This window comes from Podarcis melisellensis (assembly GCF_964234715.1).
Source record: "Podarcis melisellensis genome assembly, chromosome: 4".
NCBI lineage: Eukaryota > Metazoa > Chordata > Lepidosauria > Squamata > Lacertidae > Podarcis > Podarcis melisellensis.
Window position 1 is genome coordinate 70,242,805 of NC_138531.1, and position 21,420 is coordinate 70,264,224.

The window sequence follows — 21,420 nt, forward strand, 5'->3', positions numbered from 1 at the left end:
CAGCATGACTAAGCCGCTTCTGGCGAAACCAGAGCTGCGCACGGAAACACTGTTTACTTTCCCACCAGAGCGGTACATATTTATCTACTTGCACTTTTGATGTGCTTTCGAACTGCTAGGTTGGCAGGAGCTGAGACAGAGCAACGGGAGCTCACCCCATCGTGGGGATTCAAACTGCTGACCTTCTGATCAGCAAGACCAAGAGGCTCAGTGGTTTAGATCACAGTGCCACCCGTGTCCCTTGTATATACAGTTATGCCAGGACAAATGGAGAAAGCATGTAGTACTTTTTACAGCAAAAAGTGGTATTGGAGCATTTACAAGTTCTTCTCTCCTGTTTAGAGAAGAGCAAGCTTGATGGGTTAAGCCTCTGAAGTGGCTTCATGCAATTAAAAGGCTTACGGGGCTGTACTGAACATGGGCACCTGATCCAGGGAATCCTTCACAGCACCTCTAAAGGGCTAAAATCCTGTCCAATCAGGATTCCAGTTGCCATGGAAACTCTGGAAACTGGACCATTGAGCGAGTGAGCCATGCAGCCCTGGGATGGGATCAGTGGCCTGCCACCCCTTTCATTGATCCCTCACGTGATTAATGTGCAAAGGACTTCATCAATTTTAACAGGCAGACTTTAACCTTCTTCATGCCCCCAGACAAGGTGTACATGAGAGCAAAGAGCAAGAGCACTTAGCAGCACAATTCTACGAGGATTTATTTGGAAGGAAGTCCCACTCATTTCAAGGAAAGATCAGTGCAAACTGTGCAGTACAGAAATAGTTAATGCAAGTTAATGAGTAAATTTAAATAAAGATACAGTGAAATAAAACGATTGGCCTGAGTCCACCTCATATGTGAGCAGGACAAAGGCAAACATGAGTGGGAGCTGGTAGGTAGGGGAGTATAGCTCTGACTCTTATAGGAATCTGCTTGCTGGCTCAGCAAACATCTCCAAAGCTAATAGAAAGCATGTATCTCTCATGTATCATTAGGAATGCCCTTGATATTAGGAGAATGTGCAAACCATCAGACTCTGACGGCCACAACTAACATTTTCTGTTGGTGGCAAAAGTTCAAATGCACTCTCAGCTACGCATAATTCATAGTATAGATAGCAGCAGCTGGGAACTCTTTAAGGAAATATAACCTTCCTTGTGTACATCCTGATATTGAATTAAACGTATTAATTTTGTATGCAAACGAACCCTACAAATAGACATGATGAGTAATTGTTCTATTATCTTTACTAGAAATAGAACTTCTTGGATCAAAGATCTCAGAACTACTTCCAGTCATGCAGTTTTTAATGTTGATGTGCTTCTTTTTAAAGCAGGGGGGAGCTGTCATCTCTTCTCTGTTTTCAAACTATGGTAAAATCCATTTGGGAGGCTAAACTGAATTATTGTGTGGCTGCTCTTTACATGAAACTACCCTATGTAGAGTGAGATCATCGGTCCATCTATCCCAACTTGTAGTGATGCTACTAAAGGGCTTTGTAATCCCAAGAGCCACATTCACTTCTGGGTAGGGGAATAACATTAAGTTTGCATGTAAAGGTGAAAGTAATTTGCACTTTCCATGAGAACTGAACTACAAAAATGCCACTGTTTTCATATTATCTTAACTGCATTCAGTGAATTTCAAGCTTCAATCAATTGTATTGTTTTTCTTGTGTATTGAGAAAATGGAATATCATGTTATCCTTATCTTCCTTTTATTCTCAAGTATGTAATCATAATAGGAGGATTGTACTTTAAATGGATGCTGTTGCATATAGTACTTCCTGAAAAACTTGCTTCCCGATATGCAGTCCCAAAACTCTGCATGCTCCCTGGAAGCCCATTGTTAGCTAGGGCAGATGGAGCTCACACAATACGTTTCCCTTCCTGTGTTTGACAGAAGGAGAGCCCAGTTTGTATGAGGTTACATAGCTGCTTTGGAGCCTTAGTTTGCAAAATGCATGCAATCCATTTACTCAGAATTAATCCGATGAATTACTGTATTGTAGCATTCAGGATTTAGGTTTACAATATCAGATAGAGAAGCTACCATGCCTTCCAATTTACCTCCAAGGGACTCATAACAGGAATCAGGACTTTTCACCCCTAAATTCCCTTCACTCGGATTGGACAGGCACACTTGCAATGACCTGGTATGCTACAAACGTTTTGTGTGGATGGGGAAAGAAGATAAATGCAAACATCCACGTATGTGGCAGCAAGGTAAGGAATGGGCTAGAACGGCTCCAGTAGAGCCCCTGTGCAGCTCCAACCTCGCCACCACTCTGCCTCACCCCTCTTCCTGTATGTGACAGTGATGCCAGTGTACGAATGGCTACTCTGCAGCCCTGTCTCACTGCACCAGTTGCTCCTTTAACATGGTTGCCAAACCAGATTCCAAAATAAGCAGGATGAGCCTTAAAGCACCCATGTTCCCCCATTAGGGAAAGGGAACGTGAAATGTGAAGAAGCCAACATAATCTGATAACTCTCCATGGGAAAGCTCAACAGTTGTGAAGAAGCTAGAGATTATCTGATTCCTCATGTTCTATTACATCCATCAGGGCCGATCCTGCCATTAGGCAGTGAGGTAACCACCTCAGGGACATGATCGGAGGTGTTATGAAAGGGCAGCAAATTATCCATTATTGGATTTATTATTGTTGTTCCATTTTTACTGCCAGGAGCAGGAAAGGGAATTGTGTGATTTTCTGCTTGAAATCACTTGACCAGTTTTGGGTACTACACACCTTGATATGAAAGGGGGATGCCATTTGCCTTTGTCCCTCAGCAAGGGAAATATATTGGGCTGCTCCTGGCATCCATGAGTTCAGTGAAGACAAGGAGACACAGCTCCTTGCTGTTCAGATCTGAAGCTATTTAATCAGTGTTTCCTGGTCATACTTTGAGGGGGGGAAATACAAAAATTACAAAAATATTTTTTTGTTGTTATGAGTGTTCTTAAATGTCACCTTTTTGTGTGTTTTTCTGACAGGGGTTCTGACTGAGCTGAAATATGAAGTATATAGCAAATGCCACAGCATTCACGGAAAGGTCAGGAACAAAAATGGCAACCAGAAAATATTATGTTTCTAATATTATGTTAATGACTGATTTGTACCTCAGAATTTCAGCAGCCAGAATTCAGCTTTTCCAGATGTTTAGGAAGGTTCAGGCTTTTGTTAGTAGGGGTAGAACCACAGTTTGCTGTGTACTTTTATTGATTTTTATTGATTGGGGGGCAGCTGCCCCTCCGTCCCCCTTGACTATACCCATGAGTGCCTGAACAGGGATGTTAGAAATCCTGGAAATTACATATTCCAGGACTCATTGCAAATGAGATGCTGTCAAGTACTCAAGGTATTTCTACTGAGTGTCCAGATGCTCTAGAAAACCATGGGTTGCATTCAATTATGTGCTAATTTAAGTTAGCATTGAAGTAGTTCCTCTAGCAGATCAACTTGCCCAAGCAGACCTTTCTCTGTGAGAACTTGCACAGACAGACATCTTGTATCTAAAAATTTGTACTTAAGGGCTTTTGTGGTTTTCCCAGTAGACTTGGCAAGTTGGATTCTTCAAGTGCACAGCATAGAGAAACAGACTTTCACTAGCACCAGGGTTACAAACCCAGCATGTGTCAGGCTCCCTGGTGCTGGGGCTGCTGCTAGGGCCAGTGCTACCATTGGGCAGACAGACATGGCTGCCTCAGGTGGTAGATGCTGGGAAGTGGGGAGTGGTCACAACTTTTTGGAGTACAGAGTTGTGTGCCCTCCTTGCATTTCCTCCACAAGCCTTCTGCCTTCAGTTCTAGAAGAGGACTTCATCAGTCGAGCATGAATGAACTGCCAACACAGGCACCTCCTGAACATGGAATGGGGGTGCCATCTTGTCCTTGGCTCAGGCATGAAAATACCTTGGGATGTCCCTGACTGCTGCTGTTTCAGAATTCAGAATGCTGTTTCATGCATCTAGCTTAACCAACCTCATGCAAAAATAAAAAGGTTTGTATTTGCTGTGCCATAGAATTCCTGTGCATTGGACAGAATACTGGACTTGGACCAAATTTAACCTGGGTTCATATTTCCTCTCATGTGTGTAGCTCAGTTGGTGACCTAGGACTAGTCACTTTCATACCAAACTCACAGAGTCATAGTGAAAACAATTAATGAGCATGTTATTTATTTGCTTGTCAATTCATCCTATTTGTGAACCATCATCACAGTACATTCTAAAAACAATTAAACACACTTAACATCAGTAACTTCATTAATCAAAATATATTTATATCAACAATTATTAACTCCTGGTAATAACAACAACAACAACAACAGGGGAGAGGTTAAATATATTCTAAAAGCCTGGGCGTTGGGGGTGGGTTGTCAATGAAAGATCTGCATTGAGGATGATGGACACATGTCCACGGGGAAGCAATTATACAAGCAGGGTGGTATTATAGAGAAGGCTCTAGTCTAAGTCATTATACCATGAAACGCGCCTCCACTGCAGATCTCAAAGACCAGGTTGGCAGAGCTCTGTTATTATAACTAAGATTGCAATTGTGTAGGCATTAATAGTATAGGCATTAGCAAAAAACACATGCTATCATAGTTCCTAATGATACAAAATGTTTCATTAGGAGATATTGTCCACCTTCATCATTATGCCCAACACAGCATTGCAATCAAGATATAAAATATGCCAAATATCTGAAATCAGATCTCTAGAAGTAGCTGAAGTTTCAAACTATAATGAAGACTTTAAAGGAAAGAAGTATATTTTTATTCTCCCAAGCCATTTCTGCACATCTTGCTAGCTTGTTTTACTGACAAAAAAAATAAAATAAAAATCAATGATTTGGTAGTGTAGAGTCAAGACAGCTATGAGAAAACAAGATGGATTCTAGTCTGCCACAGACATCCAAAAATGATGAACCATGTTAAATGCTAACTGGAGGGACATTTATATTGGTGATGAAAGAGGCAGAAAGGACGCATCTATGCCTTTCAAGAACGCATCTATGGAGTTGTCATTTAGAAAAATAACCATTTATGCTGTAAATGGAAAATCATGATTTAACCTTCCAAGTCAGTGAGCTTTACCTCGAGTTGCTTGTCTCCCAAACCTATGCAAGATGTGCATTTTAATGAAATCATGAAAATGGTTCGAGGGCACGTAAGGCCACACAATGTTAAAGCTCAGCACGTCTGTGCCTGGGATGGAAAACTGCCTGCGAGCCTCATGTGAGCTGCCCTGAACTATCTGAAGGAAGATGGTACAGAAGAATAAAATAAATAAGCAATAAGGATCTGGCACAAAATCACCGGCTGAGTTTTAAACATATATTTGTCTTAGTTTACAGAAGTTGCTGCTCCATATTCAGTAGCTCTGTTTGCAGACACTTGGCATTTCTTCAGTTCTCTCAAGTTCTGGGAGAAGGGTGTAATTCTGCTTCACCAGGTGTGCAGGCAGCAAAATCAGGATATTAAGTGGATTCCCACAAAGGCTAAGCATCACTGCTGTGTTCGAGGAGTGCAAGCTGTGCATGCCTTCGTGCTCCGACACAGGCAGACACGTTACCTTTTGCATACTTTTCATGGGGCGAACCAGCAACATACTTCATCTCTGGGCCCCATGTGTATAGGCCGCTTTCTTTCTTTTTTAAAAAAATAATATTTATTAACAGTTTAATGACTATAAAAGAAAGAAAAAGAATTCAACAAAACAATACAATACAAAAACAAAAACACTACGTAACATTAACACTAAAACATTAAATTAACAAGACACAACAAACACAATTTAAAACACATCTAATAATTTCAGTATCTTATCTTTCATTCACTTGTTTTCACGATCTCCTCACACCTCCCTTTTTGTATTCCACTTCAATTAACTGTTTCAGCAATTCCTTTCCATCTTCCTCAGTTTTCTGTCCTGTAATTTATCTTAACTTATTCTAACCTTATTTTTTCCCTTTAATACATTAAAAATCTATTTGTACTTAATTCCTTATAACCTTTCTGCTAAAGCCGTATAACTTCATTCCAACATTCTAACATTCATTGATTTTACAGTATTTCTGTAAATAATCTTTAAACTTTTTCCAGTCTTCTTCCACCAACTCTTCTCCCTGGTCTCGGATTCTGCCAGTCATTTCCACCAGTTCCATATAGTCCATCAACTTCATCTGCCATTCTTCAGTGGGTAAATCTTGTGTCTTCCAATACTTCGCGATAAGTATTCTTGCTGCTGTTGTAGCATACATAAAGAAAGTTCTGTCCTTCTTTGGCACCAATTGGCCGACCATGCCCAGGAGAAAGGCCTCTGGTTTCTTCAGGAAGGTATATTTAAATACCTTTTCATTTCATTCTAAATCATCTCCCAGAATGTCTTAATCCTTGGGCATGTCCACCAAAGGTGAAAGAATGTACCTTCAGTCTCATTACATTTCCAACATTTATTGTCAGGTAAATTATAAATTTTTGCAAGCTTGACTGGTGTCATGTACCACCTGTAAATCATTTTCATTAAATTCTCTCTTAGGGCATTACATGCCATAAATTTCATACCAGTGGTCCATAACTGTTCCTAGTCAGTCATCATAATGTTATGTCCAACATCTTGTGCCCATTTAATCATAGCAGATTTCACCGTTTCATCCTGTGTATAGGCCGCTTTCAGAGAAGATGGGACAAGCCTCCCTAGGCATGTGAAGCTGATGCATATTTTAATCTGTAATTTTTGCTTGGAATGTATCTTTTTAACTGCCTGGTTCTCTACATTTTACTTTCTAGAAACTTGTTCTTAACAATAATTTTTTTATTGTCAATTTAAATGTGTATTTTATATTCTTTGTAAACTGCTTCTGTTTCATGGACAGTTCAGTGGCAGACAAAAATTGTTAAATGAAAACGAGATTATCCTATAGAAAATGTGAGTTGAGGAAGGAAGATGGTAGCTCTCATATTGGCTCCTTTAAAAAATCAATCACACTTGATGTGCATGCATTCTCCTGTGCTGGGGAAGCAGAATTGCACCCAGTGGTTACTTGAAAAAATGTCACATAGCTGAAGTTAAAAGTGAAAGGATGGGAAATGTTGAAGAACCAGGTCCCCAAAAGGCAAGCTTAATTAATTCCACACTTCATGAAATTCTCTTTAGGTTTTCTTTTTGCAAATTAGTTGAACTTTGTTTTGTTTTTGTGTGATTTCCCTTAGCTATAAATCAGTACAGGCCAACCCTTTACAGGCTGGGAGATGTAATCCATTGGGAGCAGTCAAATACAACATTCCTGTTTTGCTAGAGTGGACATGCAAGGGAATGTTTGTTCCAGCCAGTCAAAACTTACTGTTCCTCCTGGCCGGAAGCATCCTTGCTTGCATGTGACTAGTGGGTGGGCGTGACCTTTCCAGACCTGGTAAAAGGACAAGGCATGCTGCCACTGTCTCTCTCTTTTCCATCTTCCTTTCGTCTTGTGAACTTCATGGAATGTAATGCTGGCTACCAGCCAAGCAGTCCCCCAGGTCATCTCCTTTATGGTATAAGCCTATTAGTATAACTTTGTAACTTTAGGCCTAAAGCCTGCCTTCAGGGATCACATTGTGCTCTGCCTGATCATGAGTAAACTTCCTTTTTATTGCTTATGAATAAGACTGTGGTGTCTTTACTCTTTTAGGAAGGGTTCGAGGCGTCTTACCAGGAAGATATTAGAACACATTTCAATCTGGACATGCCAGATTGAATTGTGTATTGTCTTAAGAAACTCACACGAGTTTGCATCTAGTTTTCTGCTGTGTAAAGGGGAATGCACTCTGCTAAGTAAAGAAACTTGCTAGCACAAGTTAGGAAGGATATTAATAAACAATATATCCTCTCCTGCCACCTGAACATTCCCACAGGGGCCTCATTGGCCCATGGTCAACCCTGTGGGGGGGTGTCTCACAAAAAACCTTTTAGCATCACAGAATCACAGCAGGGGACACATATAGTAGTTGTCTACTCCGGTAGGTCCCTTGTGTGATGCCGTGATGCCAAGAGAATTTTTGAGGACCCCCCCACAATCATGACATCATGGCACAAGGGACACCAGGTGTAGTCAGCTACTGTATGTGTGTATCAGATGGGGAGGGCAAAAAATAGAGCGGGGGCAGTTGTGGTCCAAGGTGTGGGTTTGCCACCATGCTGTAAACTAACACTGGAAGTTTCCCCATTTAGCCCTCAACAGGGGTCTTGGTAGAAAGGCACATTTCATCAAGTATTGCTTTAGTGTGAGATGGTCCTTTCCTTCAACTGGGCACGTGCTGAATTCTTACACTCTTCCTGTTTAAGTGCATGTAGTGCATCACACCTCAAACCAATCTGGCCCCTACTGTCTGTACTGAGTCACAAAGCCTTTCCATGCACTCCTACAGTTCTCTGTCACACATTATTCATTGTGTAGCACGTTTTCTGCAGGTGTTATTACATCAAAGAACCCATTTGTGTGGGAAAGCACCTCCTACAAACTTTTGCTTTGCATGTGGGAGAACAATTAATAAGTCCAATGTATTAATTAGAGCAACTATCAAGAAAGAGTATTATTTAGAAATTGGTAACACTGCAAGGGGCTCAGCATGTTTTCAGAGTAGCAGAAATAATTACATGCTGCTTTGCAACTCCCCATTCCCTGATTGGTAGGAATGTTACTTATTTACTTTTTGCAATTTCTGTCCCGCCACATGACTCCAAAGTTCTAGGGGCAGCCACTGTTAGTAGTGCTTATTGGTGCATTAGTTAATTCGTATAATTGGTTTTTCAAACACATCTAGATTTGCATTTTATGTATGAAAAGTGGGGGGAAAGCTTATAATTATATATCTGGTGATTAATTAATTACAGTTTATTTGGCAGGCCTAAAAAAAGCCCATTGGTTACTTTGACCTTGAAAAAACATGATTCAGTATTTCAATACTGCTCTGTTCTGACCTTTAGCAGAGCCATAGTAGGTCACTTCCGAACAGGCTATTCTAGCATCAGAAACAGCTTGCCAGGTGAGATGGAGCTGCAATGCCATCTTCCTGGTAGCTTTCTTGGGAGGGAGAGGGTTGAGGCAGTGGGGAGGTTAGCATGGTGCAAACACACCAGCAGAGTCAACCCATCACTCCTGCTGGTGTATGCACACTGAGCCAGCTTCCTCACCACCTCACCCTTCTCCAGACAAGCAAGAACAACCCACCTGCCAGAAAGCTAGCATAGCAGTTCTGCCCCACCCTGTAATATCATTATTGCAGGCCCTGTTTCAGCTAACCTGTCTGTCAGAGGAGCAGTTTGTCTATGGAATGTCCTCCATAGAGTGGTATGCAAAAAAATTAAAAGAAAATTGGGAAAGACATTTTAAACATCATTATTTTTAAATCTGGTTTGAATTTCTGTTTTTATCTGCCATTTTTATCCAAAGCAGCCAGCCTTCAGGGCACTGGAAACCAAATTTTGCTAGGGATGCAGCTAAGAAATAGATTGGGGGTGTGGTGGTGATGTCTACAGTTCAAAGGGGTTATTGGAATCATCCTTGCATATTCTTGTATGTTTCCTCAGTTCCAGGACATTCATCTATCTCTTTTCTCTTCTCTTAATTCCTGGACTCTCCTTTGCCTGTTACTTGTAGAAATGATAAACACTGAGGTTTTAGAATCTGGGCTTCTGGGATTCTTTGAGTGTTATCCTACGGTCCCCTTTCTGTTCTGTGAGGCTATCAGGACATGAGTAGTCTCCACTTCTGACACCATGTAAAATCATAGAATCACAGAATATTAGATTTGGAAGGGACCCAAGGGTCATCTAGTCCAACCCCCTGCAATGCAGGAATCACAGCTACAGCAACTATGACAGATGTAGGATAAGCAGAAAGTGAAGACACCATGGTGGAAACATAATTAACTTTGTTTCCCTACTTATAACCTTCCTTTACAGCACTATACAATTAGCACAACAGTATGTTTTGTTTATATGATTGTTTGACTAATATATCTATGTTTGTAAGTAACATAGAAATCTATGGCTATATGGTGGGATTAAAATAGAAATTAAACAAATAAATGGGTAATCCTATGCCATTTGCTAGAGAATAACTCAAATTAAACTCAGTAGGGTTTATCTTTGAGTGAACATGCAAGGGATCAGGTTGAGATTCTAAAATTTGCCTTTTTCCCCATAACATTTTATCAATTTTCCAACAATAACAAAAACAAAACAAACATCAATATAAACAAAAACAAAATAAAACAGATTGACTTCCCCCTATTTCCTTCCTTGGTTCCATTGTATATCAATGTACTACATGTTCATTATAAAGTTTTAACCATTAGAATTACTTATTGTCAATTCATAATAAAATTACAAGTATTCTTAAAACCCTGCCAGTGTATTAACCTGTGTACATTGCTTCAGTATATATGCAGTAAAGTCCTTCCATTCTTCCATAAATTCGTTGTCGTCTCTTCCTCTTAATTTCATTGTCAGTTTTGCAATTTCAGCATATTTCATTAATTTAACTTGCCAATCTTCTTTAGCTAAGGCACTTTCTTCTTTCCAATGTTGTGCTAATAAAGTTCATGCAGCCATAGTTGCATACATAAACAAGTTCTTTTGTGATCTTGGTAAATCCATTCCTGTGATACCTACTAGGAAAGCTTCTGGTTTTTTGGCAGAGGTTATTTTAAACATCTTCTTCATTTCATTACAGAGATTCTAAAATTTGTCTATTGAATCTTGTTCTCTATAAATGTCTCCAAACTCGGTTTAAGAAAGCTATGGAAACACTAACTACTGCATATGATATGGCTATGGCAGTGTTTCTAATTGCATGCTTCATTGCTGAAGAGATTAAAACTGCACACCTACATGGTTATATATCCCACCGAACACAGGTGGATTGTGGATAGATTCAGTGACTGCAATATTAAATTAATAAAGCAGCTGGATTTTGCACTCTCCATGGAAGCAGTTGATGCACAGTCAGCCACCATTAACAAAATAATGGTTTTAGGTGGTTTTAACTCAGAGTAGATTGATTGAAATTCATGGGCCTAACTTCATCATAATCATTTAGTAAACTTTAGGTACGTGGGTGGCGCTGTGGTCTAAACCACAGGGCCTAGGGCTTGCCAATCAGCAGGTCGGCAGTTCGAATCCCCGCAATGGGGTGAGCTCCCGTTGCTCGGTCCCTGCTCCTGCCAACCTAGCAGTTCAAAAGCACGTCCAAGTGCAAGTAGATAAATAGGTGGGAAGGTAAACAGTGTTTCCGTGCACTGCTCTGGTTCGCCAGAAGTGGCTTAGTCATGCTGGGCACATGACCTGGAAGCTGTACACCGGGTCCCTCAGCCAATAAAGTGAGATGAGCGCCGCAACCCGAGAGTCGTCCGCGACAGGACCTAATGGTCTGGGGTCCCTTTACCCAGGTAAATACTATCCTTTATTTTACTTTAAAAGCACTTCTAATTTGCTTAATAACTAAACATGTGTAGACAGTATACAATAATACAACATAAAAACTAGAAAGCAGTGTAATAAAATAGATACCAAAAACAAAAGAAAACATAAACATGAAGTCTTAGTATTAGAAAGTGGAGGAAACAAGCCAAGGGAAAGCCTGGCTCAAGACTGCAGCTGTATCTGTTTGATGAAGACTGTACCTGCTTTTTCTCTCATTGCAGCTACTCCATACCCAATGAACAGCTTGCAATAAAAAGAATTGCAGAAGTAATCCTTGTAAAAGGCAATGAAAAAGCAAAAGGCTAAGGGAAATTACATAGGATGAGAACTCAGCAGTGAAGAGCAAGTTATTTCTCAGTAAGGATTAAAAAAGCATACATTTAAAAATTTCAAATAATATTTACATAGGAAACACCAAAATACAACCATTTAGGGTTTCTGGAACAACTATCAATATTTTTGATGAAGTAACTCATTTGGGTCTGGCCCAGAAGTAGAGCATGCAACCCTTGCAGGATATTAATATGGGTCCTGAGAAGGTAAAATTTAAACACCAATTCTCTGCTACTGTAAAAAATTTTAAATACAGAGAATATCACAAACTATGTTGCTGGAAGGAATTTAGCTGTCGTGTTAGGCTTTAAAACAGCTGTCAAACATATCAACAAATAAAAATGCCTTGGCCATATCAGTGTATATGGCAAGTCTCAAGAGAGACATGACTCTCTCCTAAAAGCAACATTTGAGCAGAGAAATGACAGAAACTGTGAAATCTTCAGCAATTCTGTATAATTAAATACTGTAGACACAAATTTCCTAATGATGGGGATCTCAGCATACCCAAAGAAGTGCAATACACTGGCATTTCAAACAGCAAAAGCACCAGGCAATGTAAGTCAGATTCAAAGCCTAGCAAGACTTATCCGCTCTGTCTTAAAATGCATTCCCAAATATTCGATACTCGCAGATGCTGCAATGCTTAACCAAGCAAAATGTGGAATCGAAAGTAGCTAAGAAATGACAGAGGTCTACAAGCTGTAAGAGAAAAAATTAAAAGATCAGGCCAGTGGCATATCTAGTTCAGCATCCTGTTGTCATAGGGGCCAGCCAGACACAATAATCTCATCAAATTCTGTTAAGCAATTGTAGATGCCAGCTCAGAGGCATCTACAATGTCATGTCATAACACATGCAAGCAGAAACAAAAGAGCAATACTAGTAAACAGAAAGTCCTGGAAATTACATGGAAACATGACAATTCAAAAGTGGATTAAGAGATGGAGACTATAACTCCAATGCTGTACATTAACAATGAAATATATAACAGTCTCAGAAAACTCACATTGTCTAGCCATCCAAATGCGATGAGAAAAGTCAACAGTGTCAATTATATCAGTTTCCTTGCTATTTTTGCCACAGCCAAATCAGTGCTGTTTGATGAAGTGAAACAAGAGGCTAAAAAAGATAGGTCTTCAGAAAGTAACGTTACGTATAATTGCTTAATTGTACATTGAAATGGAAAATAACTCTCTGTTTCTGTATGTGTACTACGAAAAGCATAGTATGGAAATTTCCATTGTTGCAGGCAAGAGCTACAGAGAGCCTAACAGTTAATGATTAAGTGAGAATGTCTCTCTGCTAGCTCTGTCAGGTGTTTAACTTAGATCACATGAAAAGTATTCAGTTACAGGTCTCGATTCTGAGTGTGTTAGTGGTTCTTTGTCTGAAGCACCAAAGAGAAAGGATGTGCTAATGATCCGCTCCAGAATGAACAGCCTCAGGCTGGAATGCAGGCTGTTTGGGAGAGGCAGGGCTTTGATTTCAGCTCTGGAGGAATATAGTTCATAGTTCTAAGATACATTACCTGTGCTGGGATCAGCACATGATTTAATGCAACTACCTGGATGTAACATTATTGTTTTAAGTTTGTTTTGGAGCAAGTTCTGTTAGTAAAGCTTTTGGACTGGACAATTTTTATTTGAAGAAGAGTCCATTTTTATTCACCCTATTGCTTCCAAATGTGAAATATTAATAACCCATTATATGGAATAAAAGATGAGTTGGATCCATGGTTAATTATTTTAATTTAGGGACTTAGTAATCACTAACTTAAGTTCCATTGATTTCGGTGGGTCTGTTCTAAGTATAACCAGGTCTGGCTTTAGTCCTATGACTTGGAACAGTACAAGGAAACATTAAAGAAGTTTGTACAAGCAATAGAGGGTATCTATGTGCAATGGATGCCATCTATAGTGTACAAAGGATTAAGAATTCTACCGCTATGGTATGTCAAATGCCAAGAAAATGTATGTCTTGCCTACAGATTGAGGATAAACTTTTTGCTGGGCCTGCTGGGGTAAAAAAAAACTTTTAAAATTTATATCCCCAGAATCTCTTGCTGTAGCATTCTTTTGACCAAAGGCCAACGTTTTTAACCACATTTTATTTCTACGTTATAGTGAAAGGAAACCATAGTAAAGTCTGCACAGTATGATAATGACAAAGAAAGGTCATGATAGGCTAATTTTAATGGATTATAAGCAATCAAATATAAGATGAAGATATGATGATGCCCTGAAATATGCCTCTTGTTTTTCACCCCCCCCCCAAAAAAGAGGAAACAAGAATAGCAAATTTGATAAGCTTCAAGGCTTAGTTATGCACATAATTTAGTTTCAGATTGTTTCCATGTTGAGATTTTATAAACGTTTTGTTCATTGAAATATAGCTGTGTCTCAGGAGAGTCGTGAATGACAGGAGTAATAGCTTTGCAGCATGTTAAAATGCAATATTTGTTTTCAAAGCTTGCTCAGGCTGAAATCCTGAAAATACTTATTTATGTAGGTGCCAACTATAGGGGGCCCTGGGGGCCTGGGCACCCACAAAAAATTTTGTGGGTACTCAGCCCCCACATCACAGGCTCTGGCATGACTTCTGGTTTCTACCAAAAGTCATGTGCCTCCAACGTGACTTCCAGGACAAAACAGAAGTCATGTCGGAGGTCTCATGAGGCCTTGGACCTGATCTCCCTGCCAGGTCTCTGATGCAATTTTGGTACAAACCAGGAATCATATCAGAGATCTCATGAGGCCTCGGACATGATCTCCAAGGCCCTGCACCTTGTGCACCAGTAGTTACTTCATAAGGATCACAAACAAGACAATATACTCCTTCCTTCCCGGGGCTCTTCCCTGCAGGTTCCTGTGAAATTCACTGTGCAAGGTGACACTATCATTTCTCTGTTGAGAAATCATCCAAAAGACGATCAAGGCTGATAATTAGTGGTGATTGCTTTTGTACATTTCATTTGTCCAATTGGCTGGTTCACTCCTTTTATGTGCACTGGTAACATTGTAGTGATGAGCCTTCAGTGACAGTGTGTGGCTCTTAATGTTTCACAGCAACTCAGGGGACTGGAATTCAGCACAATGTATCCAGGCAGTTCTGGCTGCGAAGCAAAACCAAGATTAAGAGAAGCAGCCAAACTGAAAACACTAGTTTCATCTTGACATCTTGTTTGATGGAAAAGACAGCAATGTAGAGTAGCCTAATAATGATAAACTACCTGATTTTTTGAATTGTTAAATAACTAGAGCTAATAAATTATTGTTTCCCCTAGATTCTGCATGTTCTTAATTGCTGTCTTTTCTTCCCGTATAAATGCAGCAGTTTGGACATTGCTGAATCCAATTTGACTCAGAAGTGCTGATGAAAAATGTCAGGGCGCTATACAAGCAGGTCATCAAAATAGCCCTCCGTCCTTCTTATTTGATATTTGATGGAATCACGACAGCGACTTGCATAATCGACACTATGAATATTCATCCAGATTATTTCTGTTCACTATGTGACAACCAGATGACTCTTTCAGTGTATACACTTATGCTTCACTTGAGCTGTACATAAGATGGCAATGTCAAAACACAGGTTGACTTTGTGATGATACCCATCTGTTTTCTTCTTTGGGTTTTAATTATTGTGAACAATTTTGAGTCAAAGCCATCTGAAAATGAGCTAAAGCAGCAGGTGTGAGAACTTGAGTGGTAATCTTAGGAAATTTGTTAGAGGAAATCAATAAAATACTATTAGCTTCAGATCTTATTGAAAGAACATGGGACAGTTTATTAAGGCAAGCAGCAAAAAGAAAAAGGGGGGGGGGGAAGCCACACAATTATGTTGCTTATGAAAACGTCACCTGTTGAGCTAATGAGTTAGCAAACTTGAAACTTGGCATGCATGATCTACCTGATGGGGCCTACTAATTTGCCAAATTTCAAAAGATTCAATAAAATTGCTACAGTTACAGCATGATAAAAAGTGCTGAAAAATTAGTCTTTTCACACCATTTTCTAAGCAGTCGTCTCATGTATTTCTTTCCTATTTGGAGAAAACAACTGATACACACTATTCAAGTGTTTCAATGAAGGTAATCCTTTATTAATTTAGTGAAGTTCTGAACAGGAGTTCAACACTTGTTAAGGTTTTCCTGCTCCATTAAAGTCTATAGCAGTAACTACTGGTAATATAAGCCAGACATGCACATAGGTATTTCTGAAATCAAATTTTTGCCAGGTCTACAGCAGAGAGAGTCTTTTCTGGTTGCTATGTACAATATTTGTTCCTCTAAATAGGGGATATACAACAAAGTGGTTGAAATGTGACTTGTCAACCTTTTGGAACCCATGGGCGTATTTGGAAACCTGATGAACTCTCATGGAGAATAATGTCCCACAGCCACAAATGTTGTTGTTTTTGTTTAGTCTTTTAGTTGTGTCCGACTCTTTGTGACCCCATGGACCAGAGCACACCAGGCACTCCTGTCTTCCACTGCCTCCCGCAGTTTGGTCAAACTCATGTTAGTAGCTTCGAGAACACTGTCCAACCATCTCATCCTCTGCCGTGCCCTTCTCCTTGTGCCCTTAATCTTTCTCAACATCAAGGTCTTTTCCAGGGAGTCTTCTCTTCTTATAAGGTGGCCACAAATAGACCCTCCCAAATGCCCTTTCTTACATTGAAACACCACCATATATCATTCCCTACACAAGAACTCCAACATTGCACGCTGAACCCCTTATTCTCTTGTCATTCAGTCTTAGTACACAGAATGCACAGCGTCTCCTCTGTAACAAGCCAACATGAGGATAATGAAGTATACTAGAAGATGCTCCTCTCCCACTGTTTAATCCATCCTGCCAGCTACTGATGTAAACATTACACAGGAATGGGTCAACCTGCAGGAGGATTCCTCTATCAATACAGTAAAGCTCAAGTTCTTCATAAGGCACTACTAGACCCAGACCAACGTGGGGCATCTATGCTGGTCCAGGTACGCCATCTTCCTCATCTGGATATGGGCCTGATAGACAAAGAAAAAATGTGGGTGAATGAAAGGTAAGTTGCAAACAAGCACAGTTTGTGGCATTGCACAAAAACATTGCTGATCACAGGGCATGCCTGTTAAGGCATCAACTTCAGCATCCTATTTCTCATCTTTGTGTAGTCAACATGAGAGAGCTTTAATTCTGGTCTTAAAACTGGCAGGTTTTTTATCACTGAATTTGGAGTTGCGTTAATGAAACTAGTGGGATTTCCTTAAAAAGATAATGGTTATCTATGAAATTTCATTCCTTTAAGAACTGAGCTGTTTTTATTTCAGTTATCTCCAAAGTGGTAAAATGATGAAACCCAGCATGAAACCCAGCACAGCATTTAAGAGATATCTGCAGCAAAAACAGTATTGGGCAATCTGATTGTTTGGCGCACTGATTTATCCAATGCTTATGTCATGTGGGGAAAGATATAATCTGTTAGGAAGCAAAGGACATTATGCATAGCCAGCAGTAGCTGCAGATATCTAGTTCCCTGCTTTTATGATGCTTTCTGTGCAAAAAAGTATCTTCTCTAGCCCTAGTTAAGTCATTGTGCTGAAACTATGCAGTTCATCTTAGGTCCACTGTCCACAAAAGGGGGGGGGCAGAAATCAACCTGTTTTCTCTTTACATAGAGTGTGCTATTCTTCCTCTTCTGGATCCTCATTGGGAAGGGAGGCCTTTAGTACACTTTAGCAGGATGCATCATTTGTATTGTGGGAGCCTGAACATTTTTAAGGCCCCTCTTCTGCTTTTACCGTTCAGATTGTAAGGTGAGGAGGGCCACATGTGGTCAGGATACTTTCCTTCCAGCCAGCAGAGTTTCCCTTGACACACTAAACCTGAGCCTGCCTTCCTCTGTCTATTTCTCCACCTTTCTTATCATCTTTTCATACCTCCACCTTTCATACCATTCCTTACAGCCATGCTGGGGTTGGGACTCAATCATCCTTGCCTCCCCCAAACCCCTATCCATATGGGAACAGTCGGATATAAACAAGGCTTTCATTCAAATTCATTTTCAAATTCTTGTTCACCCCAATATCTAGCAACTCTTAATAAATACTTAAGAAATACTGTACAACACTCACCCAAAATCTGAACATAGAAATGTTCCCAGTGAGTCACTAGCACATTTCACAATAATTCATTCTCTGCTTCCAAAAAGGATCCCATTAATTTATCCCTAGACTTTGGAAGTAACATTTCATTATTAGTTGTACCTTCCTTTCTCAACCTACTTATTTTCCTTCTTGCATTTCATTGTTCAATTTATTTATTTTTTGTGGTTCATCTCCTTACTGTCTCTTAACCTTCCATAGCATTCTTAAGCAAAGGTTTCCTCTAAAATACTTTGCCGCCTCTCCTGAACACGTACTCTCCTCGGTTGTGAGGAGCTATTATCTCACCCTAGTGTCTCTATTGATCTTGCAAGTTCCTTGAGGCTTTCAGAATCCAGGAGTTGTTGTTTCTTCCTTCTCTCCTAAACTCTTGTAAGACAATAGATAAGAGCCATCATCCATCAGTGGAAAGTAGCTGGAATCTGTTGTGATATCTGTCTTGAACTTTTAACACTGTGATCAGACCTTGAAATCCTAACAAGGATGAAATGGGAGACATCAGCAAGATGAAAAGTGTGAAGTGGAAATGACAACGTTCTGTGAAGAATATCTGTGAAGTGTAGAAGTTTCTGTGTGTGTGTGAAATAAAATTATTTGGATGTTGTCTTGGATTGTGCTAGTACAATTGCTTCTCTCAGAGGATGAGAAACAAGCACTTCACCTCTCCAGGATGCCAGCCAAAGACATACACCAACAGTATATAACCCTGCCATTCCTTTTTTATAATTTTATTTTATTTTATTATAATAAATATGTACAATTTTCCCCATAGGTAAAACAAGTGCTATTTTTCTTGAAAAAGAGGTGCTGGAATTCACCATGAATGCCTCCCTTGTTCTCTTATAATGGCAATGGCGCCCACCTGAGAGGTGCTGGAACAGAGTTCCAGCTGGAAAAAAAAGCCCTGGGTAGAACAGTTGCAAAAGTATCATTCCAAGTTCCCCAACCCTACAGGTAGTCTCTTCCCATGGAGATATGCATATCCTATACTTATTTGATTGATGAATCACAGCCTGAGGGCCAAGACGCACACTGACTCTCCATTATACTTTAGGACCTTTACCTATTCTAGGGGATGTTTTGTGACCAGTTGAATAAATGAAGTTAATAAAAATGCATGCCAGCTTTCAGACATAGTCAAGTGTTGACTGCTACAGCGGAATCATTGGATGGCAAATATTTATGTGAAATATAAAACATTTAGATATGCACCCAGAAAACATTCACAACTGAGATTCACAAAGCACAAAAAATGGTGTAGATCTTTTGGGCCAAATTCATTTTCGGTATAAGATGCTACATGGAAATGCTCTATCAGCACAGCTAAAATACTATGGAGCCTCAATGAGTTTAAAGAATATCCAAAAGTAGCTTGATAATATATCTAAGATCTCCCAACAAATGTCAGCGAGAAAAACAACTACCAGACTTTTAGAAGACATCTGAAGGCAGCCCTGTTTAGGGAAGCCTTTAATGTTTAACAGACTATTGTATTTTAATATTTTGTTGGAAGCCGCCCAGAGTGGCTGGGGTATAAATAAATTATTATTATTATTATTATTATTATTATTATTATTATTATTATTATTATTTAGACAAGTTTTTGCTGGGTTTCAAGCAAGGACATTTCACCCAGACCCCTCATCTGCCATTTAATTCTATACACATAATTTGTAACTTTCTCCCAATGAAGTTTCACTTTGGAACAAAGTTCAAAATGTATAACAAATTCCGCTTTTGTGTCCACTTTGAGCTTTCCATCCCATTCTTCCTGCATCTGAACTTTCTATCATCATCAGCTTGACAACTAGGGCAAAATGCATCACCTCACATAGGGACAGGATATATGGAACTAATATCATCAAGTTGAATGCTGCCTGGGGATCTATTAATGGGTTTGTCATTGAAATCTCACTCATAAAAATGCTAATACATTTTATTTGCATAAATTTTTCTGCATCAAATAGAAAGACCCTTACGCTTATATTTAATAAAAAAGTTATTGCCTGCTCATAAATGCATGCTGCTATTAAAATGAAGGTTGAAGTGTTGCAGATATCTGTATTCTGTGCAATAACCACAGTAAATACTGTAGGCATCAAGCTTAATCTTTAAGTAATTAATTATGGCTCAGTTGGCATCACAGGTTTTGGATCAGAAATCAGTGATTTCAAGTGTAACATCAGGAACTTGGGCACACATAATCTGTTCTGATATTCTATTAAGAGTTTGCTAGGCTAATAAAGGATTGAGACACGGAAATGCAATTTTCAAATGTGGCACCCTGTTGGCTATTTTTCTTGTCTGATAAAAGAAAGACAAAGCAAAAAGATGAGCTTTAGTGGTCTAAGGTCGCATGACCAGCAAAAGCTCCTAAGTGAAATACAAACAGTGGAGGAGAAACAGTTTAAATATTTTTAGTTTAGTTTAGGGATAGTTTAAAACCTTTCCCCTCCTTTGCACCAACATTCACCATTCTGCGAAGAAATGCACAAGTAGAATCCCATTGCTCAACCTGAAAGTGCTTGATCCTTTGTGAGACTTCCAAGTGAACTCTGAGAAGAAGGTCCCCAGATCCCCTTTACAAGAAATCAGTCAGGGATATTTGCATTTGCAATCCTTTTGCCAGCTACATTTTCTAAGCTACTTATATGGTTATGAATGTTCACTTTATTTAAAATATATATTAACAGGGTTTCCAACCTGTTTTGCCATTTTGTTTTTACTGCAGCATAAAGGGAGCATTGTGATGTAGTAGTTGTAAAGCATTCAGTGGCAAAGAGAGAAGAGCAAGGTCCATTGTGTGCTTCAAAACTGAAAGAAGGGAGGGTTGAAAGACCAACTCGCTGTGTCACTGAATATAAAACTCTCTATTGAATGTGTTACAATGACTTCACTGAACCTAGTGACTTTTTAAAATCACTATTTAGTGACATCTGACTAGGGATATTTGAAGCAAATATTTCAGCTATCTAAAGGTCTGTCAGACAGAAAATGAAGCAAGCTTGTTTTCTTCTGCTCCGGAGGGTAGGACTCAAACCTATGGATTCAGGTTACAAGAAAGAAAATTCCAACTAAACATTAGAAATAACTTTCTGACAGTAAGAGCTATTTGACAGTGGATGGACTACCTTGGAAGGTGTTTAACCTTCCTTTACTGAAGGTTTTAAAACAGAGGTTGGACGGCCATCTGTAAGGGATTCTTTGGCTATGATTCCTGCATTGCAGAGGGTTGAACTAGCTGACCCTATAGGTCCCTTCCAGCTCTACAATTCTGTATGATCTGTAAAGCCACTGTGGGAATCAGGATGTCGGAGTAGATGGCCTTTGATCTAATCCACCAGGTTTCTGCTTCTGTCCTCATGTTCTCTTTCTCACCTTGGATTGAATCCTCTTATATTGTTTTGCTCTTCTCATTCATTTTCTAAAATCCCATTTTAAACACTTTCATTTATTGAATGTAAA